This window comes from Nothoprocta perdicaria, unplaced genomic scaffold, assembly GCF_003342845.1.
Source record: "Nothoprocta perdicaria isolate Ctin4 unplaced genomic scaffold, notPer1 scaffold_54, whole genome shotgun sequence".
Classification (NCBI taxonomy): Eukaryota; Metazoa; Chordata; class Aves; order Tinamiformes; family Tinamidae; genus Nothoprocta; species Nothoprocta perdicaria.
The window spans coordinates 2,522,416-2,546,827 of record NW_020455799.1 but is presented as its reverse complement, the minus strand read 5'-3'; the positions used below and the strand labels follow the sequence as shown (position 1 = coordinate 2,546,827).

The window sequence follows — 24,412 nt, the reverse complement described above, 5'->3', positions numbered from 1 at the left end:
GAAAAGCTAGAAGCGTTTCTAAAGTGCAAACATTTTGTCTGTGTTTAGACATATAGGATATGTTAGCTGTAAGAGATACTTACATTGGAAAGATCAAAACAAGGCGCCTAGGAAAATATCTGAGCTCTTCCAGCCCTAAAGACTTAAAAACCAGAACCTCCTTCCACCAGCACTAATTATTTCAGAGTAGCTGCAACATGTTTGGAGATCACCTCATCTATGAATTTGTGCCAAAAATAAGGCTCAGTTCCCTCTGAAGGAAAGTAGGAGGGAAGAAAGTTCCATTTTAGATCCACAGGACCCCCAAACTCTCTCTCTTCGGAACATATACGCTGGAAACCAAGTTAAAATGATTTCCCTTCCTTCGCATAGATTATTTCTGCAATGAGAACAACTAACCGATTTCTTTAAACTGTAAAAGACAACCTAAAGCTGAGACTACTATGTGCATCTTTTCATTTTGGTTGCCTAATTTTGAATTGCAACCAGTTCCTGATCCCAAGAATAAGGAAGACACGTCACATGATTTTCAGAAAGTCTACAAATACGAATTCTTGTTAGGCTTTTTTTTTTTTTTTTTTTTTTTTTAAATATTCTCTTGGATAGTCTCCTCCGTAACATCAAATGCCTGGCATAAGTCTGCCAAGCACATGGTGATCCCACTGGAAGAAAACTATGTTCCACTGGCAGATGAATCATCATCAGGACACCAAAATGACTTTCCACTAACATATTAGAAGGCAGAGTTAGAGGTATGGAATTTCTTCATGCTTGAGGGCTATGTCTTACCAACGTCAACCCATCTGTCACACGTTGTTTAATGTCAGCTTTGAATTCTTTATGCAACAAAAAAGGGGAATGTGCTTCAGAAATGTTATGGACCACCAGATTTGTTTCGTATATTATCAAAGCTAAACATTCAAGAATTTTATAGAGATTAAGAGATTAAAGCCCACAAACTTTTAATTCTTCTATGTGCAAGGTTCTCTCAGTCAAATTAAAAAACAGAGTTCAAGGTATGTTGTTAATTCCTGAGGGGAAATGATACATAACCCACATGCACAAAGAAGCTGGCTTGCATGCGGTTGTTTTTACAGCATGGAATCTGTTTCAATCTATGTTTGTTTAACAAGATGCAAGTCTACAATGGTAATTTACTAAAAGCCTGTGCATTAACTGTGTACAATACCAGAAACAATGGTCAAAACAACTCCTTCCAAAGACACAAAAGCATCCACAAAACTACCAAAATACAAGCAGAGTGCAGGATTAGTTCCACATTCCAGCCAGCTTCATAACTTTAATAATCCATCTATAAACACTTTAACTCATTTTAGGCTACTGTTTCACATTCAGGGGACAAGCCACTGCCAGCACAAAATTGCCCTATTTATATTTTCATTGATTTTTATTATTATTTTTTAATCCAGAATACCATTAGTGTTCGTTGAGAAATCTCTTGGAACAGTAAATCTTGGCTTCAGCACTGTACTAGAAACATTGGTCATTTAAATAACTATTTACTATTAAGCTCCTCAATCTATATTTAAGCACTTGAATAACCAGCTGCTAGTATTGCTATTGGTCAGTGACAATACAGATTCAGGAGGCAAAGTGGCATCCTGCCTTTCCAACAGGCTTGTATGTCGATGATCAGACCCAACCTAAACACTACAGAACTGCAAACATAATCATGTTTGGAAATGATTCATTATTTACAACAGCTGTTTCAGGCTTATTAGGTGATGTCCTCTTGCCTCTTAATGCCAATATAGTTAAGTGAAAACTGTGATGAACAACAATCTCTGCCTTTCTCTTTTGTATTGGTTGGGTCAAAACTACTTTAATATCTATCCTCTGTGTTCCCAATATATTACAGAACATATCTCAATACAACTTAGTATTTAACCTTTAAGCAGTATCTGTGCTAGTAAACCGCTCTTTGGTTTAACTTGTTGAACATGAGATCCACTTGATCACAAGCAAGATGTTGGTTCACCCTTAAGGCACAAACTTTTCTTGACAATAGCTGATTTTTTTTTGAAGCCACAGTCATATATATCACTCAAAGGATCCTAAACTATAGGTCTTTACAATGTACTACTTATTACCTTCAAAAATATGGTGTTCCATACTTCAAGTGCTTTTGGTCTTAATCAGCTGTGGTAATCAGTTAGCTCTCATTCAATCACCCATACCTCAAAGATCTCCAATGAGATGCTGGGTGTTTAACTCTACAAGTCCCTCAAGTCACCACGTAGCTAGCTGTGGGTGTTCCTCCCACATGGCCAAATGATGTCAGTAGGAGAAAGTTTTCAGTTAGAGGATTCATATCTTCAGGTCAGATGAGAAATCTGTGATGTCACAGCCACTCTGAGTCCTGTAACAGTCCCAAGCTAAGCTAGCAGCTGCCTCTGAAAAGTAAATAATGGACAGAATGGAATTTCCTAGATTATCTGGAAATCCCTTTTTCATACAGATGTGTTCCTCATCTCTTCTCCAGTCAGCACATCCAGGTCCCATCTTCATTTTCAATACAATGTGTTACAACCTATTTAAAGTAAATCTATCATTTCAATTTAGGAAGTTTCAAAAAACGAGTAGCAAGTCTCATAGACTTCATTGTTTTCCACAGGTGTCATTTAGGATTCATGTTGGCACCAATTTAGCTAAGACATGACATCGAACTGTTGGAATTTCTTTCAGTGCTTCTCTTAAATAATTTTTTTTTGATCTCTACATTAACCCGAATGATATCTAACAGTTGTCCCATTCCTCCTTTGTAGGTCATTGCCACCACTGTGCAAGAAGAACGAGCATATGAGCTTTATAAAGCAGCCATCACTACTGAAGATGGAACAGCCATGGAAGTGCCTAACATCCAAATCTTCTTACACGCACCAACAGGAGAGCTTTCGTAAAAGAAGAATCTTTCTCCTACATGTCAGATCACAGCCCAGAAATTTCATACAGCTGCTGGCTTGGTAGCACCAAGCAATGGATTTCATCAGACTTCTCCGAAGGCTGATGCTTAAAATGACAACAAATAGCCCATGTGGTTGGCGAGGACAGCACAGCCTGATACCACAGCTGGCAGAATCCCAGCGCTTGCTTGGGAAAACAGCACACTTTTAACAGCAATGCAAGGAGGCAAGAAGAACAAATCTCTAAAAGTAAACAGCAATGGAAAGGTGACTCCCGTTATTAAGCTCCCACGGCGCTTTGTGATTAGCAGTCCCATTCCATCAACTCAAGGCAACCTAGGAACAACAGTATGCAGACTGTCTTTCTGAAAGAACATGTAAATACTAAAGGCAGAGTAACAGTGAGAAACAGTGCATTAAAGTTATGGCAAGTTTCTTTCATTTTAGCAGTTAGCTCCTGTTACCTCTACTGATGTTTTGGTTAAAACACTGCAGGCCAATCAGAGTCAAATCCTCTCCAACTGACTACTTTGCCTAAGCAATACCTTACATTGATTCATCCTGTAATCAAAGAAATAAATACAACATCATAAACTAAAAGCTATCTGCAGTATTTGGGGTATGTGACTTAACAGCTATACCTGAAAACTAGCTTTTTAAACATTTGGGTGAATGGAAGATATATCTTTCAAAACAGATGAACTGTTAGTAGAAAAGCATATCCTTCCAATAAAATTGAATATTTTATGCATGCATATGTTTTCCTCATCACTTTAATGAGCTTAATATTTGGTCTTTGTAAAACTGGGAAAATTTTTTTTCTTGTTTTCTACTAAGAAATATTTATTCAAGTGAAATAATGTATTTATATATTTAGATATGTTGGACTATAACGAGTAGTTGCAGAAATTGTCCTCATTTCTCTAGTTAGCTGTTGTTTTCACAGTTCTTATACAATCAAATTTCAAAATCTTGTAGCCATCTCTGAGCAACCTTTTACACTTCCCAAATCTAATCTTTGGATCTCTTTATTTTGGAGGGCAGCTGATTTCTAATTTTTGATTCCTTGGGGTTTATTTTTGGAGCATTTCATGGAATAGCACTGTTAATTGCTCAGTCCCTTAAGTGCACATTTGCTAACTATGAACACTCCTGAGTGCATATAGCTATTAAATACTGGGACTTCTTTTGGACAGTTGAATTTGCAGCACCGTGATAGGGAGACCACCTGAGGAAAGAGGATTTCCTTAATCATACTGACACAATCACTTTCTCTACAGAGCTTTGTTTCTGAACTTCCAGTTTCACTTCCAGTTTGGATTAGACCAAGGAATTCTTTAAAGCACTGAGGAGGGTCAGTTTCTCTGTTTTGTTAGGGTTATTTTTAAGAAACTTTGTGTTACTCATTTCCACCTCCTACACATTTTATTTTCTTTATCTCTAAAACATCATTAACATCCAAGAGTGTGGGAATTTTTGTTCTGTTTTGTTTTAGGTGCTCCATCACCACAGTAAAAGATCACCTACCAGTTAGTCATTACTCAAGCTGCACTCATTAACTATTTCATTAAAGCATCACCATCCAAAAGATACAAATTTCCATACTTCACTTTGAAACTGACTTAGTAGTTGCAGATCATGTTTCTGATCGGCATCCAAACTATATAAAATTTCAATACAGGGTATTTGCCAGTGTAGTTTTCTATCTGTATTTGGACATCGCTAGTCTGGAAGGTTCCAAGTGCAACCCAAAGTCCCTTGTCATTTGTAGATATCTTGCTGCACCATACACACAGCAACACGAGCAAACATTTTTAAAGTAGAAAACAGTGTCTCAGGCTCAAGCTTGGAATATGAAAAACAGCGAACTAGATTTTAATTTGATGGGGTTTTTTTTAAATTTCCAATAGCTTAAAATAACTTCGATTTTTAAACGTATTTTTGTATTGTAAATCCAAAAAGCAGAGGTCTTTGAGAAAAGTAGTTTAGACATAAACCTGACCTGGGGTGAGAAGGCAGCATAAAGTAACGAAGGAGCAAAAAATTTTTACACCTCTTGCACACGGAGATAAAAAATTGACATCCAAAGAATGCATTTCTAAAAACTGAAGGTAGTACATTTCCTGAAGACATTTTCGGAAGAATCACTGAAATCCTTCATGAAAGTAGCCCATGACTACAACTAAATCCTCTCCCATTGACATCCTCTAAATATGTCTCAGTATATAGTGTTGACTATTGAGTCTTTAATGTAGGTTACTGCCATTAACAGTACTGAAGCAAAATACTGATCTAAGCTAATAACTTGCAACTGAATCATATGACTGCTGTCACACCTAACAAATCTTAAGCACAGATATAGTTTGAAAGACCAACTCTGAGCAGCAAATACATTGGAAACGCAAAACATATAAGCCATCAGTGTTTCTGTGCAGACACGTGCCATATAGCCAGGGTGTTAAAACTCATAGTGGTTTCATAACACATGCCCTTCCTTATCAAATGTCATTTGTATTGCAATGCCTGCATCTGTCTCCACAGATGTCATCCCATGTAATGAAGCATATGGGCTTAAGCTGACATTGCTTGCAAACAGGAAGAGCTTTTGGCAAGAGGAATTGAACATAAAGTGTTCTGCGGGCTGCCTCTCTTAACCCATCTTTGGTTGGCTCTCTACTCAGCTAAAACTGGTGGACTACTTTTTGAGAGGGCAGAGTGCCAACCTAACAGATGGGCAGAAGTGAAGTCATGCCAAAGAACCAGAATGTGCATCTAATTTGATAATTAGGGGCTGAACTTCCCCTTAGAAATATTGAAATGGCAGCCTGCACCAAGTTTCCAAGCTTCAGGGTAAAAGAATATGCTTCAGCCTACCCAGCTGAGGGTTAATGCAAAAAACGACGAAGAGAAAATACTTTGAGTTATGGAGGAGGGAGGAGAACAACATGGGCTCCTATCATTTAGGATTAGTGTTCTTCAAGGAGAGATGAAATAGAGAGAGGGAGGAGAGAAACAGTAAGATTAAGCCTTCATCCTGAAACAGCTCTCCACAAGAGACACCTGCAAATCTTGGCCAAAACAGCTCTGTGGCCTTGCTGAAAATAATTTATGCTGAATAGAGATAAAAGCAAGGAACTGATGGCCACTTTACAAAGCATTAAACACAGCTTTCCTGTCCACAAGGAATACCCAAGCTAATAGTTAGAAGGCAGCAAAGGACAAAGAGTGTTTATGGCTCAGTGGAAATCAAACGTAATAACATACACACATACTTGGAACTGTTAACAATTATCATCTTCATTTTGATATACAGTGATTCAGAGTTATGGCCTTTAGGAAAAAGTTAGTATCAGGAGAGAGAAAGCTGAGAACCAAACTGCAATTCTCTTCTTACATTTTACAGGTTTTCACGCAATAGCACAGTGATTCTATAGCTCATCTAAAGAATTCTGCTAAAGCAGGCTCTTTTCCCAGACCCTTTTCCTCAAGTGTTCCTTCTCCTTCTTCCCCAAAACATTTTATTCAATAGGATGAATGCCAGGAGCCCCCTAAACCACAATTTTGAAACATTCTCTTCTTTTGTACTATCCTCTTTACAGATTTACAGCTTTAAAACAAAAAAAAAAAAATATGAAGAGAAATACCAATACTTTCAGTTAGCTGGGATTTACAGAGTTATATTTTGTATGGGAAAAAAAAAATTCTTATCCTGTCTTTTAATCACTATTATCACTACTCTGCTGTAATACTTCAAGAATCTAGGTGATTGATACTGACTCGCTCATCTCATCCACTTTGGGGAGATTAAATTTGAAGGAGATGTTCACGTTGCTATTAGACGTATATTAGCAGCTCAGCACAACTAGCGTTCTGCTTCAGAGTTGCAGAACAGAGCAGAAGATTCTGTCACAAAGTTAAAGTAATTTAAAAGTGATAGCTGGTAATGCCTAAAATCCTAGGCGCTGCTCAGCAGACCTCCACTGAGATGTCTCTTTCTGAAGAACTTGGTCAATGAAGTTTCCTTTGTTCGACTGTCAAAGTCTGGCAAGCTGCTTCCTGGATATAGCGTGAGGCTTTTTGCTGCTTAATTGGGCTTTTGTTTAATTACTATCAAGACAATGATGCTGAAATGAAGAACACAACATGGGCAACTCAGCGAATGCAGTCAATTAGGATGATCTTAAAGTAAATGAAGAGGGTAATTATAAGTGTGGCCATAGACTAAATATCGAAAGACACAAAGTTGTCACTTTCTAAAAGAAGTTGTGCAGTTGGCACAATTCAAGAAAACACAGGACCAAGTTAGTGGATACTGGTGTAAATTTGCTACGAACTCTCCCATATTTAACTCTACCACAGGCTTCATGCTTAGAGCATAGAGTGATCTGAAACAAGAATCAAATAAATCCCACGGAAACTTTTAAATGACAATTAGCATGCAAAATTCAAGAAATTATCTGGTATCTCGAAAATAAATTGTGAAAAACAGGTCTAAACATTACACTGGTAACTCCTCAATTTAGTGTTATATCTGAAGGCAAAAGAACATAAAAAGGCACATTCGTGCTCTATAGTGATAACACAAGACCTGATGTGAAATCCACCAAGAAATGTCAACTGACAAGGCAGCAACTGCATTTGCCAATCAAACAAGTTATTCGAAGGTGTAAAACCCAAAGACAAGCCTGAAGACCTTCACATTCAAAGGGTACTTCAATATTTACTTACACAAAATGTGGCAAACTCAACAAAATTACAGGCAAATACAAATACCCTAGCAAGCAAATTGCATCTAATCATAGCAAAGGGCTTATCCACAAATGCAAAGGATCACAGATATCAAAATCATCTTATCTCTAAAATTATCCCCAAAGAAAAAGAAAGTCAGACTCAGAAGAGTTCTAGCATGCTGAAGTTTAATTTTGGTCTTTGTATTAAAACCTCTTATTTAGATTAACTATTATTTTCATAATAATAGAATTTAATATAAATTAATAATTTAATATGTATGATTTTCAGCCCCCAGCACCTTTACTCGTAATGGTAAGAGAATATTCTAAAACCTACATGTTTTGAGATTTAAAGGAAAATCAGCTTCTTACTTTGGTCTTCACATGGAGGAGCACTCTATAAAGAAAATATCATTCAAAAACCCTCACCTTTTAAAGCCAGATTTGCAGCTTTCACGACAACTGAAAAACACCTGCTCCCTTTTCTAGTGAAAGGACAAAAAGACTCTAAAGCTGTATCCGAGATTTAGGCTGCGTATATCAGAGACTCGGTCTGTTCAGCCAAAGTTCACTGATGAAGGGTCATCCATTAAATAGCAGTACTTTCCCCACGGACGGATAAGCATAATTAGTAGCTGCAGAAGGTAAACAACAGATTTCAGGCAATTTTTAATTGTCCATGATGGAACATCACACAGGTGAGTTTACTCCTCTCCTTAACACAGAAAAACACTTAACGAACCAAAACCAATCAACCAAAACATCCACTCCATGGTGTCTCACACTGAGGGCCATCTCTCTTTTGACTCAGGGAAGCTGAAGTCATCAATATGTGACACAGAGGAGGAGGTGGCCTTGACAGCACATACACCCCTCTTCAGAAGTGCTTCAGAAAGCCGGTGATAGCTCACAGGGCAAGAATAAGAACTGAACAAGCCATTCAATTGTTTATACAGAAGGAGCAACAACTTCCAGGAAAAAGTACTACTGTTCTCTCAGCTAATATGTTATTACTATAGCATCTGCCATTAAAAAAGAAAAAAAAAAAGGAAAAACAAAAAAGGAAGTGTAAGAAGTGTAAGAGTGAGGGAAAAGTGAGAAAGCTATATTACACCAAGAAAATTAAGAAAAAAAAAAATCAATAAGTAGATTCCAAACAGAAAAAAAACATGATCTAACTAAAAAGCCTATTACAGAAATAAGGTATCGGTACCTTCTGAAACTATTGTAAAAATAATGGAAAAAAACCCTGGTAAAACAGGAAGCTTTAACACCGCTAATCTAATGATATCTTTTGTAACACAGGAAACAAGCACACTACCAAAGAGATGACAAAACCAGAGATTATTTTAGATTATTTAAGGTGTTTATTCATTCCCAGGCTTGGCTAAAAAAGTATGCTAAATGACTCAGATTAGGTACATGAATCTCCCTGCTACAACTTTCTGCTTTTAAAACAAATTACATCAATTTACCTTGCAAGTAATAATTCTGCACACTAAATACAACAGAACTTTGCAACAAACTCTCAAGAGTTACTGACCCATTTGTGCACTTTGGAAATGCAATTTCCTGTTGCAAATTAATGTCCTGATCTTGCACACCTTGCTCACAGGAGCACCCCAGTCTGTTCCCTGGGGCTGCAGGTTCCCCCTGCAGAAGCAGGGCCTATTGGCATCAGTAGGAGGCTTTTGGATGCAATGCTGACTACCCTTAAAGTGCCTGGAGCCTTCTGAAACAAGGTAAATAAATAATTACAATAGAGAGAACTGCCAGAAGTCTAAGGCATTAAAAAGATTTAATACAGTAAGTGAATCGTGTTTTTTTCCACTTTCCTAGCATACAATATAATGATGTGTCTGTAAACTTCTCAAAGTACAATCTGCTAACATGCCTATGTTTAAAGCAACTCTGTACACCAACTGCTTCCATATAGTTGATAATGCCCCTGTTTACACTTCCAACAATTTTTTGGAATTACACTTTGTGGCCACTTTTTATGCCAAGAAGAGATGAAAGTATAGAAACTACTGACAATATAAATACTCAAGTTATATGCATACTCTTTAAAGAGAGCATATATGGACAAAAAGAGTAATAAAATATTGTAATTGGTGTCATCATTTCAAAGTTTCCTGTACACAAAATGACCATTTCATGGTTTGACACATCTGGAACTCCTGAGAAATGCAAACTGCAGAGAAAAACTTTATGGTCCAGCCTAGACATCACTTTTTCCAATGCAAATTGCAACTACAGATGTGGCAGTGGGCAGCACACAATGTAATCATGCACAAGGTATAATGAAGCAGCCCATCACTATTGAGAGATTACAGGATAACGGTTTTCATTCATTAACAGAATTACTCTTAAGCTATATATCATTAACATTAAAAATAAGAATAATAGTGATTTAGTTTCTAAATCATGTTACTAATATATCCATTTTTTGTCTACCATTATGAGGCAAAGCATTCATTTCAAATTCTCCTTTAGTGTCTTTTCCTAACCAGGGGAGGATTCACTACTTAAACACTTTATTAAACACCTGACATTGGCAACATTATTCAGGACCTGATTCTTTATTGCTTGACCCTTTGCACCACCCGTCTTGCTGCAGTCAGTACCCGATAGCCTGCACTATCAGTTTGATATATTGAGCCAACTCTGTTCAGCTTCACTCCCCATGCACACAGGTTAGTGAAATAACTTACCGGGACAGCACCTACATCCAAGCCATTGCATAAGCCGTTCCTGCCTGCACAGCTTCTCCATCAGATGAGTTCAGCACATTGCTTGGAGCACAGCGTGATGAGTAGGTCTAAATTCATACCGTACCGACAGACCGGTGCTACAAACCCCCAGGGCAGGAACAGGAGCGGGTGAATGGAAATATGGCCTGGCAAATACCTCAGCGTGAGGCAAATAGGGAAGCACGTGCCAGCAGAGGGTAGCTTTGGAAGTATGGAGCGCTGCAAAGGAGTTGCTTGCCTCATCAGGGCGCCCAAAAAAATATCCAGACAAAGCTGTTTACACAAAGAATCTCTGGATTGTATCTCTAGCACTATTTTACTAAATTCTCCACTATATAAGGTGTATAAAATACACAAGCAAGACCCTCTGTCCTCTCCTCTGGACTTATTCCTAGAAAAAAAAATCAGTAATGCAAACATTTTTCCTCCTTAATAGAGTTAATGAAGGCAAAATTGCCAGAGCTGATGACCATAGGTATCCTGTGCTAAAAATAACCACTATCAAGAAAGGGACTCAACTACAAAACCACAATCTTGTCCATGTTTCTGCCAAATGATGATTTCACTGAATGCTCCAGTGGATTCCCCAGTTTCATTTTGAAGTGTCCCCACAGAGTAGCATTCTTGAGAAGTTAGTGAAGTTAGTGCTGTAAGTCATGGAGCTCATTATGGAGAAGTTCTGCCCAGTAAATCACCTAGGTTCTGCCTTAATCTTTTAAGATCTTTTTATTCATTGTATTACCATGAAAGGCGTTTTCAACACCACAGTTTTAATTTCTTTTTCCACTTTTTTCCCCCCACACTGTACCTTCTGAAGAAGGCACTCCGTGAGGCAGATGGGGAGTCAGTTCTCCAAACTACTGCTCAGTCCCCTGTGCTGAGCAGCTTTTCCAAGGTGACCACTGACAAACCTACCTCCATCTTCAGTTTCCAGCATTGAAGATGTTTTTCTCATCTTCTGGAAGAACAGCAAGCTCACTGCTCTTACGTCTACCATTCGCCTCCATCCTTCGCTGTTACTTAATACCAAAATAGCTCTCATGCTTGTAGGCAGACAAAACAATACCTCATTTTATAAGTCTCTCTTCTACCACTCCCCCTTCCCCACACAAAAGCACAGTAGTTTCTCATACTAGATTTATTCCAGTAACTGAGGTTGTCCTTCACTGTTATTTCGATATCCTCCATAGCTCTGCTTAACTGCAATGTACAACATGAAGAAACTAAGACATGTTCTGATTCCACCAAAAAAAANAAAAAAAAAAAAAAAAAAGCATTAATTAAAATCAAAATTGCAAAGTGGAATAATAGAGAACAAAATTAAGTGGAATTTAATGATGGACAGTCATTCCAATATTAGCCAATTATTCCAATATTAGCCTGATATTATCTGTATAAGAGATTTCCTTGTGTGGAGCTTCTATCACAAGCTTGGAGTTTTGCCTTTCCTGACTAATGATGGTGATGTGAAAAAAAAAAAAAAAAAAAGTGCAAAATTTTGCTGCAATAAGCAGAGTTAGTGGCAGATCTCAGGTGCGGCTAAGCACATCAGGCTGGCAAGAAACTTAAGCCACAAGAAACAAACTCTTGCAAAGTTGCAACTTCTGTTGCAACATAAAGCTGAAAATTACATAAGTAAGAAAGAAACTTAATACTACAGCCACAGAAACTGACTTTACTAACAAGGTGACTTCCTCCAGTGCCCTAACCACTTGTCAGACAGAGGCTTTGAAGAATTGATTAGCAAGTACGCGGCAATCCTCCTCTCCAGATCAGATTTAGAGAAAACTGTAAGAATACTGCAGTCCCTCTGGATAAACCCCCTCATGCATCAGAAGAAACAACAGGGCCATCCTTAGGCAAGGTTTGATGTTTTTGAGAGCAGATCCTACCCAGACTAAGCACTTACCCTTTCAGTAGCGATGAGTTATAGGGTCGCTCAGTAAGCGAAACAAATATGTCTTAGGCTACTATTGCAACAAAGAGCAGGAAAAAGAACTACAGCAAAGCCAAAATATAGCAGCTAGAAAAGATCTCATATTCCAAGCTGCAATACTTGCAAACATGCCAGATACCCTCCGTTTCAAGTCCAAGAAGGTGCTTATCGCTTCCTAAGGTCGGGTACCAAGGTGGGATCAATACTTCTCTTTTGAATTGACTGTCTCCTAACTACTGAACTGCAAATTCGGAAGCAGGAAACCTGCACATCTGAAAGTACATGTTTAAATGTTAGGACAATTTATGACTTACACATAGAAAGCAGAAAAATGCCAAGAAATGAACTAGTTGATAAACAGGGCAGGGTACAACCCACCAAACCAAATATCCTCAGCGATAAATGCTAGCTCCCCACAACGTACCATTTGCCTATTTCACCAAAGCATTGCTTTTCCTCTTATTTAGACTGTAATTCAATGCATATTATACATATATATAATGATTTTTTTAAAAAAATCTACTTCTCTCTTTGAAAAGCCCCCAGCACATTCTACAACACAGAAAGGAATTTAAGAATGTTAATTATTAAAAGAAATGTGACGCTTCATATACAGCACTGTATTCACTTCAACATTTTCTCTGCCTAACATCTAGGATGAAACATTATATTATGCATCAAAATGTTACCTGTTAATGCGTGCAACAGGTAAAATTAATTATCAGTTTTAAATAGCAACTCCTATTTCCCAAATCTCAGAAAGAAAATATTGCAAGATAACCTTGTCAGGGCTTTTCTCTGTTCTCAGAGAGAGGCACAACAGAGAGGCAAGCCGCAGGACGTGAGTGCCAATACTGAGATTTAGCCTCCCCTGCTATCACAGAGCCCCTCTACACATCCTGGCAAAGGTGCAAGGAGCCATAGGATGCCTGTTTTTAAGGACCTCTGACACAACTTCCCACCACCCCAGAGCTCCTCGTGATTCTTCCTGCCGAGGCAGCTCTGTACAATTTGAGCATCTCAGAAAGCTCTTAGGACAGGTGTCAGGTTTTCTAACAAATCGATCTTATCTCTACTTGGGGCCAGGGCCTTTCAAGGCCTGCTCCTACTGAAGTCGTCAGAAGTTTTACTCAACTACAAGCTCCAAGGCTGCTGGATATGCTATTTTTTTCCCTCTCTCCTCTCCCTCCACCCTGTCAAAAAAAAAAAAAAACCAAAAAAAAGGTTTTGTGTAGATATCCCATTAAACCTTGTCTTGCCTTTCAAGCAGCTGAGATGCGCACTGAATTTCACATACTTAAAAGAGGTAGAGTTTCCACTATGAACAAGATAAAGTTTTGCACTGAAAGAATAAAACGAGACCACTGATGTAAGGAATCTACAGGAAAACGCCATGTGACAGTAGACACCAAATATGGCATCTGGCTTCTATTAGTTGAAACTGTGATTGGCAAAGCCCCCTGACTTTGCCCAGGCTTGTCCAAAAACCTAGTTTAATTATCATCATCAATAAGGGCTGAAGAAGCTTTATCTACAAGGTAGTGAATGCCTCGTCTCAAAAGAGGGAGTTCCATGATAAGAGCTAATCTAAAAAAACCTGAGGAATGTAAACTATTTTCTCAGTTGTAAAAACATGAAAGAATTGCACAAACACAAGTTAAAACAAATACTGCTAAACTCGCTTTTCTCCTGCAGAGACAGCTTATCCTGGGCTCAGGGCCTATTCAATAAGCACTGAGTATCCATGCTTTGGATCAATCCCACCTTTCAAAGGTTGAGGTCTCAAAAGTCAACATCACTTTTATGTATGGTCACAGATGGGGGCCTTTCCACCGGCCTTATTCCTTGAGTTCTGAAAAGCAAGGATGCCTTCAAAATAGCTTCAGCCTTCCAAGGAAGAAGTCAGAAATCCAACTCACATTTTATTTTATAGATGTCTGTATGACAGCCTTTATGACAACTCTTTGTGCTTGGGTAGGTCGCGTAAAAGTTGCAAAAAAATTTACTTCTAATACTTTGGGTTATAATTACATTACAGTTTTGTGATTCTTCTCCACACAAAACTTAATCATCTTTTACCATTTAGACATGAACGTGTTAGCACAAGGTGTTTATTAGTAGGTGATGTTAATGTTTATAGCTTGCAGCTGTGCAGGAATTCTATGGCAGTTGCTACACTGAAGCATTGGCTATAGTTTCTTTGAAAGACCACTAAGTTACCGAAGATCTAGTTATGACCTCCAGATATTGATCGTAAGATTCGTCACAGTCATACTGACAATCATCATGTGTTGAAGAATTGAGAAATATTTAGCTGCAAAGAAATTACTGAATACTCTACACTCATTGAAATACGTACTAGAAATTACTGATCAACATAATCAAGCTGATTAACCAAGACAAGATACCAACACAAATTGTCCTTTAAGTAAAACCTAAAAGACATTTCTTTTGCTCTGTCAGCTGGTCCATATGTCAACAGAACCTGCCTCAGTCAATTAAAACATCATCATAGTTTGTTATATTTAAGAGCTGCCAAGTTCCAAATACACTTTCTACAATGCCTAAACATACATAAAAACTTGATCTTTCCATTCCACCTCTACTTAATCATAATCACTCAGTAGAATACAGAAATTGTTACACCAGGTCAAACCAGCAGCCCTCTAATGGCAGTGCCGCCCATGTCCTCCAGAAGAAAGCCCAGGGAACGTCACAGCAGAGAGTTGTGGCCTAATCTGCCCCAAGGGGAATTTCTTAAACCCTGTCAGAGTGGTTGATTTATGCCTCGGAGCAAAATGGTTAAGATCTCTTCAAATACAACTGTGAATGATCTTGCTATCCATAGAAATAGCTCATTTTTCTTTGTCATCCTACTAACTTAGATTATGTGGTCTCCTTTGGCAATAATTATAAGTGATTTAGGAGCTGTAAATGTCTTTCAATTTATTCTCTATATGTAGTCAGTATTATACCAAAGGGTAACATACTGATTACCTAATAATGATTAATCATGATTCTACATATACATATTCTACCTTTTCTAGTTTATCTTCCCAGGACAAAACTACATTAACATTTTCAGTTCAACTTCTTGTGAATTTTTTTCAATACCTCCTTTGCAGTAGGCAAGTGAAAAATTCCAGGTGAATTTAAGAATTTAATTAATTAATTTAAGAATTAAATTAAACTTAAGAATCTCCTTCGTATTATTAACATAAAATTTTACAGTTGTGAAACTTTTTCTGCCTGATGCTAAACATTAAGGAAACACAAAAGATCTAATAAAACATTGCTGAAGTCTTCTTCCACATTAACAAACACAGTTAACGTACCTGAGTAATTATATTATTCCTTCTAACATGCATGTTCTTGAACTTATCAACATCATCTGCTATGCTTCCCTTTTACCCAGCTTTCTTGGATTCCCTTTACAACTCCTCAGTCTACTTCAATCTTGCCTATTCCAAATACTTTTGCATCATTAGCAAGTTTTGGCACACCATCATTCATCTAGTTTATTAGATCATCAACATATATTTTCACCACCCTCTTTTCAGAGTTCTTTCTACTTCACATGGTAATTTAAAGTTTACATTGTTACCAAATCATTAAATAAAAAAAAAAGGAAGCTTTCTTAAAGGGGACCATTTCAACTAAAATAAGCATAAATTCATTCTTCCAAAAATCAGAAAGAAAAGCTGCAAGACTTGTGTGGTGTTGAACACAAAGTTTGCTAAACTATTCATATTAAAGAATGTCCTAGGTGTTGCAGTACATCAAAGACAGGTTATTTGATGATGATGATGTTATTTTAGGATATCACCAATTCAGTATTTCAGACACTTTTGCTTTTTTAGAGATCCCTCTTAACACTATCAATGACTAAATTTTCTGCCTCTTAAGTATTTTCATAAGCTTTTTATATGATTATATACAACTTCTTGTAAGATCAACAACAACGGGGGACAAATATATTTTAAATATACGCATTTCTTTCATATGCTTTGTGCTGTGCCATGATCTTGTGCCCTTAATTTTGAACGATAATTTTCTAATTGACCAAATTGACTTTGAGAATTACTTCAGAGAGCAAAAATCTGGACTTCTTCACTCTCTTCCACATCTAAGGCCAAAAATACCAATCAACACTGCTCACAAGGCAAGCCATTCGGTTTGCACAGTCGCATTAGTTTTATTTCACCACTGTCTAATCATACTAATTCACTAACAGGAGGACAAATTTCATTATATTACCCACAGACAGGGAAAGTGGAAGGAAACGTGTCGTGCTCTGAACTTCTCAGTTCTTTATATAAACCCAGCCTTGAATTCAATGAGTATGCTTTCAAAATAAAAAATCCCTCCAGTTATTAAGGAAAAATAACACCAGATTTAGTTAGTGAAAACCATTCCTAATATTTCAAAAGAAAGTCAGCTCAACTATCTTAAAGGAAATCGATGAAATTAATACTAATATTTCTTGCTTACCAAAGCACCAATTGCATATGAAAAGATCTAAAATTATTCTGTGAGCTCCAATGTTTTGTTCTTGTTGCTTAACATGGCAAAGCTATGTGGACATTCCTGTTAATTCTCCATTTCATCAGGCAGCTCCACAGAGAGAGAAGCATAACCCAATCCCCAAATGATGGACAATCAAACCAAACGCACTCAAGAGTCGGGAAAACAGAAAATACAGATGTGTTATTATCCCCTCAAAATCATCTCGCACAATTTCACAAACAGTTGAAGCCCGAGTTGGAGGAGAAATAAAAAAAAAAGAAAAAAAAGAAAAAAAAGAAAAGGCACAACCTGGTAAAGCACATAAGCATCAGCTCCTGGACACCTGGATATTCAGCTTCTTCACCCTGTCAGACCTCAGACTTGTTCTCATCCCCTTATCCAACCCAAAGGAAGAGAAGAAAAAGCCACAGATTGCAACTCCTGCTCTTAGGGCTACATTCATATACGTGAGAATCCCTAATCCATTAGGGAAGTAAGACACCCTCTCACCCATCCCCTTCTGGGCTCAGAGTGCCCTGCAAACTGGAGTGCCCGGCCTGAGGCTGAAGAAGGTAACCCAAGGAGGACAGACACCCATGTGGGATGACACTGGCAGTGTCACAACACACCAAGCCAGAGACCAGGGTGCATCTAGCACCCCGTGGGCACGGAGAGCTCCAGGGCTGGGACGGGGCGACCACGGAGCTGTGCCCACTCTTATCACCAGCTTGAACTCAAAGCAGATGTACCCCAGTTCCTTTAGGACAAATTCTTCTTCCTTTTTTTTCTTTTCTTCCCCTTTTACAGAAATTTAAGGCACAGAGCCAGTAACTTCCACAGATTTTCTGAATATGCAACCAGTAAGAATTAAGACTCTTAAAATACACCAATAACACCAAAGTGGATCTTCTCACATCAAACTTGAAACATTCTCATTCATGAGCAGATTCCTCACAGGAGGAACAAAATCTACAATGAAACTCTTTTCAGGCAGCAGAAGCTGCTCTTACACATCTCGCTATGGAATGCTATGCTAGGGCATGCTGCACTTCACTGTAAACTTCAGCATTAAAACAAGACCTTTAGAGCAGATCGTCAGAATAAAATTTCCCTGTTTACGTGAAACTTCCTTTAATTGAGCTGGATACATTTGTACTAATATACGCCATACTAAATATTATAGCCTGGCTTCTGCAAAGATTTGTATACATGCTTAATATTAGGTATATAAAAGAAATCCCATGGCTTCACAAGCTCTACTTATGATTGAGACTTAAGCATGCAGGTGAATCCTTGCAGGACTAAGACCTATACCTGCTTTAGCGTCTGCTGCAAACTTTTTACAATTTGCATGTTTCCATGTTTATAAAACACCTCTAGCAAACTAAACATTCCAACAAACAAGGGCTCTCTTCCAAATCAGGAGCTGGAGGAAAAGTGCAGCCTTTCACACTGCATATGTGTGTGCTAAGTTTAAATCCAGATTAAAGAGATACATTTAAGGAACATGTAGTCACGTGCAGTCTCATTGGACATGAGGAGAAATAGAAAGGAAAGGAGTCTTTTTTCTCTGTCCCTTTTGCTGTAGAGGCACCAGAAAAAAACTTTGAAGAAGGAAAGGGGATAGTTTTGAAAAGCACATAGGAAACATTTTTTCAGAGCAAGATCTTTGTCCAAGGCTGAAGCAGCCACCAGCAGCCTAGCCGGTCTGCACAAGTACACACAAGCAGATGTGTTTCGTCGTGAGCTGCTCCCTACCAAACCCTGCAAACTGACTCCCAGGCATCTGCTGGGCAAGAACGACCAGTAAAGATGCACTTAATCAGCCACTAATAGCAACAAGATCAGCTGCTAATTAACCCTCAAGAACAGCGCTGTAACAAAGTTAATTCTGCTATGATTACAGAAACATTCAAAAGCCAGGTTCCCAGCTACAGTAAAACGTACATACAACAGCTCAGTTTGCTCCATGCCCGCGGCTCCTGGTCTGATCAATCCTTTGCCCAGGCCTTGATCCACTCTACCAACTCCTCCGAGGTTGCATCGAGTCCATTTTAAGCCTTCAAAGCTTTCCCCTCACAAGTGCAGATCCGATGGGCACAGGCTCTCCAGAGGACCTAGGGAACTGCCCTCTGGCTGAGGGACTGCGCTTCAGCCTACAAGTTTGAGAAACTCCCCAACTTTTGCATCACCTCCCATTAGATACACACAAGTGCCCTCTGCCTGTGAGCAGCTCTGGCACAGCCTCCTACAGAGGCCAAGAGCCGTTCAAGAAAGTGCTGCCAATAATAGACCAAGGCCTAACGCTTATTTGTGTAGCTTTAACATCAACGCGTGCTTTATTTTACATCATGTAGCAAGTACTAGATGCCAGCCTCAGATCCTCCAGTAGGCAAGGGCAAAAGCTGCATAATCCATGTTTTGTCCCCATATTTGCTAGGACCTCCTTGGCTAAAGAGCTAGGCACTGCCAGGGCTCTTTCCCTCCTATTTCTCCCCCAAAGGAGCTGCCTTCAGCTGCGCCCATAATCCACAGAGGTTGGCAGGTGGCTTCAGTGTTGGATTTGGGGGAGCCATTTTATGCACAGACTCCCCAAACTCTGAATAATTTCAAGACAAAACAGAAGGGAAAAAAAAAAAAAGAAAAAAAAAAAAGAANAGAAAAAAAAAAAAGAAAAAAAAGGAGAGAGAGAGAGGGAGGAAAGAGAGAGAGAATAAAAGAAAAAGAAAAAAAGAAAAAAAAGAAAAAGAAAGAAATGATTCTGCTAAAAGTAGTTCTTTCCACTATGGTTTCAGGCCACATGCGAAAAGTGCCAGAAAACTTTCTGGACAACAACATTTGGCATCGGAGCCTTTCCCGGCCACCGCTGGCTTCCCCCTCGGTGAAGTTCCGAGCACCTTCTAAGGGAAACGTGCGAGCCCTCTACGGAAGGCGCGGACAGGGCGCTCTCCATAGGGAAGCCCCGGCTCACAGCTCCACGCGCGCCGCCTATACATTATGTAAGGCTGGTCCCACATACGCTCCGGCCAAGAGCGCTTGTCTGGCGACCTTAAAAACGCGCCGGCTTCGCCACCTGGGAGAGGGGCGAGATGGCAGCCTGGGTGCCCGCGCGGCGGCCGGGCACGGAGCAGCTAACAAAGACCAAGGTAAAGCCGAGGCGCAGGAGCCCGTACGGGCTGCCGGGGATGTCCCCCGCGAGCGCGGTCCGCAGCCCGGCGGCCACTTGGGGAGTTTGCAGATTAACTCCCCGCGGCCGCGACGCGCCCGCCGCGCGCGCAGGAGCGGCGCAAACTCGAGCCAACTGCGCCGCCCGCGCCCTTACCTGCTGCGCGGCTCCGCGCGGCGGCCGCTGCCCGTGCCCGGAGCCCGGAGCCGCTGCCCGTGCCCGGCCCGGCCGCGGCGGGGAGCGGGGGCCGCTGCGGGCGCCCTCGGGTGCGGGCGGGAGGAGGCAGCGCCGGCCCGCGGGGCGAGCGGGGCCGGCGGCGGCGGGGCCGGGGCGGCGCGGGGAGTCACGGCCCAGGAATGCCAGGAATGTGGGGCGGCCGCTGCGGCCGCGGGCCCGGAGACGTCGGGGACTTCACTTGGGATTTCTTCTGCTCCTTCTTTTTTTCTTTTTTTTTTTTTTTTTTTTTCTTTTACTATTTCCACCCCCCCCTTCCGAAAGAGGAGGGCTGAAACCCACCCAGAGGAGGAGGGAAAAGGAGGGAGGAAGAGGAGGGCGCAGGCTCCTGCCAATCCGGGCCGGTGCCTGCTGCAACTCTCGCAAGGAGCGCAGAGCTGCCAAGTTTGGGGCAGAGCCGGGCGCCTGCTCGGCCCGGCCCGGCCCGGCCCGGCCCGGCCCCTTCCCGCTGCTGGGAAGCCGCCCTCCTCCTGCCCGCCCCAGGGGCGAGCTCGGCGGAGCAGCCCCCGAGGGCACGGCAGGCAGTCCCAGAAATGCGGGCGGTGCCGGCGGGGAGAGGGGCTGGAGCCCCTGGCCCTGCCCTGGCCCCTGCCAGCCCCCCTGCCCCTCCAGGAGCCCCGTGTTGATCCCCTCCGGCCTTGTCCTGAAACATGCTTTCCCTCTCCTTAGACTCCTTTTCTCCTGCTTTGGGTGTTTCAGCTGCTTTGGCCACTCACTCATGGTGTCATCTTGGTTTCTTAAAGGGTGGGCATCTCACCTGGTCTCCTGTGGTGGGCTGTATTTGTAGCATTGCTCGAGAACAAGCAGGACAAAACCTGAAGATGCATTGGCAACTATGAATTTTCCAGGGCTCATGGCACTTGGCAGATGAGGAAAGACACTTCTGGTGGCTGTGTTGGGAAAGAGAAGGGAAACGGAGCATCCCATGCTACAGGAAGTAAGGAGAACCATCAGGAAGGCCGGGACCACCTAGAGAAGGAAAAGGAAACAGATGAGACCAGTGAGGGGGTTTAAGATGGTATCAGTCCTAGAAAGGATCTGTAGATCTTCTTGAGTGTCACAAGCCAGTCGTGTTGACTGGCAAAACTATTTTAATCCTAGACTAAGTATTTTTTTTTAATGATGCATATTCCAAAAAGTAAATACTTGTGACGCCAGTGGATACCTGCAGAACAATCAGGAGGAGGTATCTCTCTAAAATTGTGGCACCAGAACTTAAAGAATCTTACAGCAGGGAGAACATGAAGAAAAATAATGAAAGCTGAGAACTGATACTCGTTTGTGAGCTGCAGTGAAGTTTTACTGCTTGTAAACGTTGTACACACACACACGCCTTTGTGAAGGACTACGTGAGCGCTGGAGTCTGTGAGGATTACTCAGATTAATAATGGTAAGAGGATCAGGTGCTGAGAGAGGGAGAAATAGCACAGATTCTTGATTTTGATAGATAAGTAATTGTATTTAAATACTGTATGTGGAATCACAGGCCTATGCCTTACCTCTGGCATAATATTATTATAATTACGTTTTGCAAGGAAAGTCCTTTTCATCCGAGACTCTCAAACATTTTACAAACACCACACCTTGATGAAGTAAGTAATTATCCCCATTTTACATATGGCTACGCTGAGGCATTAAGAAGTGACAACGTTTAAGATTTAAACATGTGTTTTACTTGACCGCATACAGATTTGAGCTTTTAATCACAACCTAAAAGTGTCATAAGGTGTCAGGATGAGATAATAAAATGGAGAATAGAGGTCCTGCACCCTGAGTTTATGCATTTCAATTCTGTGCCAAAAATGTTTCCCTGTAGCAAGTGCAAAGGTATGTGAAAAGGTAATATGCATTTAAAGTAAGGCTTAAGGTTGTTTTTTTGTTTTGTTTTTTCTGCCCAATTCTCAGCCATTGGGGAAGGTGTAAAGACTTGCTTTTTAGTGAAATGAAGATTGACTTTCACATACATGCTTCACTGTGGTGTATTTGTAACCTAAGCCTTGCAGCTGAATCCATGGTGTGCATGGATTTTACTTTTTTAGGTCTCTCTGCATTTGAGGAAAACTCGTTTGATGGCTGCAGATGGTTCAATAACTGGAGATAAAATAATGTTGCAAGAAGATGTGTAAACATGCTGATAGAGAAAGTTTTTAGAGGGGACCTTCTATATATTTCCTACCCCCAGCACCAATGCCTAGAAGAAAAGACTACTTGTAAGCAAGAGCTTTTGCAAAAAGGTAAGCTTAACAAAATCTGCAAAGTGAAATATATTTCAAACTAATCCAAACAAGGGACGCTTCTGAAACTGGGAATGGTAAGGATCGCTTTAAGTAATCTCATGAATAAATATCCTTATTAGACTCTTAGAAACTGTAGTAGTAAGTGCTTTAGGAATAGAGAGCTGCACAGAGACCATATCCAGTTAGTGCAGTGTCTCCTACAAGGAAATCAATCGTGTTGGAGGTATTTCTACTTTCCAAGACAGTTGAAACCTCAAACCTTTACATATATTTTTGTTTCTACAGAGCTGCTAGGATTATAGGACCCTGGATTAAAACCAAGAGTTCCTGCCTGCTTTTTGGGTGTGATCTCATAACATGGAGAAAAAAATATAAAAAGGGGGGAAGAAAAAAAAAGGGAGGGAAAAAAAAGAAAAAAAAATGGATTAGAGGCTCCTCAGGCTGTTTCAAAAATGTGGTGGCTCTAATTTATCCAAAAAATGTCTTTCAGTAATAATGTAGGCTGGATTTATTCTTTTTTAAATATTCCATCTGCACTGGTTTGAATTATATATTACTTGTTCCTTCTGTAAATCCATCAGGAATACTGCATTAAGATATTCTATGGGATAGTAGCATATTCCAGAATTGAATGATTGACATAGGACTGTACCTCAGTTACCTTGGCTGCTGGCCTTTTGTATATCTTGGGCAAGTAGCAACATATCTCTGTGCCTTAGTTTTCTTCTCTGAAAAATGAGATAATGATCTTGATCTTAGTAAGGTGCTTTTTGATTTAAAGATGAAAGCACTGCAGTGGAGCTAGATGTTGTTTTTTTAAAAAAAAAATCTCAAATCATGGATTAGACAGACCTGAATATTGTCTTTAAAATCTTGTGAAAATAAAACCCCAATATCATTCAGGTTGACCAAATGTTTAATATTAATAGAGGAATACTGATTTTAACTGGGTGTGAAAATCTACTGGGTGTCGATTTTCCGTGAGTGGTCTGAAGAGCTGTGTGGAATACATCTTGAAGGACCTTGCTAGTAAGATCTGTATTAAATATATTTTGATATACTTGCAGGCAACTGCAATTCTAGAGTCTTGTCATAACATGGAAAAATCTCAGTCCTTGTTGGTTGGTAAAACCATGTCATAACCTGTTTTGAATAAAACTGTCTTTAAACTCTGCTTAAGCAACAGCTGATGGTTTCTTCTGTGAACAGTAGATGATGTTTAATGAGCCTCACAGTCATCTACATTACAATCAAATCAAAGAATGCAGTTGCAACACATTCCCGATTTGTATTGTAAATGTGACCCTAACTGTGTTCCTAAAATCTCTGTCATGTGCTACAGCTGGGTACACTGACCTGATTGTAATGTAAGCAAAAACTTGGTGTAGTAGCAGAAATTCCCAATTCTAAAAGCCATTTGTTCTTTATAAATTGCTGCTTCTCATGGTTGAAGCTTACCACAAGCGAGAAAGTTTCCTTCTCTAGTATTCTGCCTTCTCTTTAATTATTTCATTTCATAGCGCTTTTCAAAATCGTCTCTTAGAAAAGGAATTTGGATTACACAATCTTGAAAAACAAACCTGTTGCCACCAAGCATGAGCTAACATGTTATAGTGCTCTACAGCTTATCATAAGTAAGCCAGCACCCAGTCTTGTAGACCAGAAAAAGTCTTGAGTGATTATCTGTGCAAATAAACTATGCTGTGTTGAATATTCTAGTTTGCTTAGGCTTACATTCTGCCTGAGGACTGAGTAGATGAGACTCTTGTCTTCTGTAAGAGCAGAAAAGTTTGTGATTATAAAATCACAAACTTTTTTATTATTTGTGATTATAATGCTAATCTTTTGATTCCACAGATGTAAGCACTCAAAATGTGCTCTTAGTAGCAATATCTAACTATGTACTGTTACTGATTTCCAAGCTGG

General features: G+C 39.9%; 1 protein-coding gene and 1 long non-coding RNA gene across 2 annotated transcripts in view; one reads left to right on the top strand and one right to left on the bottom strand.

Moving 5' to 3' along the window:
- The window catches only part of PTPN14 (protein tyrosine phosphatase, non-receptor type 14), a 102,150-nt gene extending 83,210 nt beyond the window's left edge, over positions 1-18,940 (bottom strand). The window contains exon 1 of the mRNA XM_026048390.1: positions 18,801-18,940. The gene's annotated coding sequence lies outside the window, so the exon portion shown is untranslated. The remainder of the gene's footprint in view (positions 1-18,800) is intronic.
- Positions 18,941-21,180: 2,240 nt separating this feature from the next.
- On the top strand, positions 21,181-22,827 carry LOC112955144. The gene is made up of 3 exons (XR_003250841.1): positions 21,181-21,639; positions 22,289-22,483; positions 22,772-22,827. It is a non-coding gene; the product is annotated as an uncharacterized LOC112955144 (long non-coding RNA).
- Positions 22,828-24,412: the final 1,585 nt, after the last annotated feature.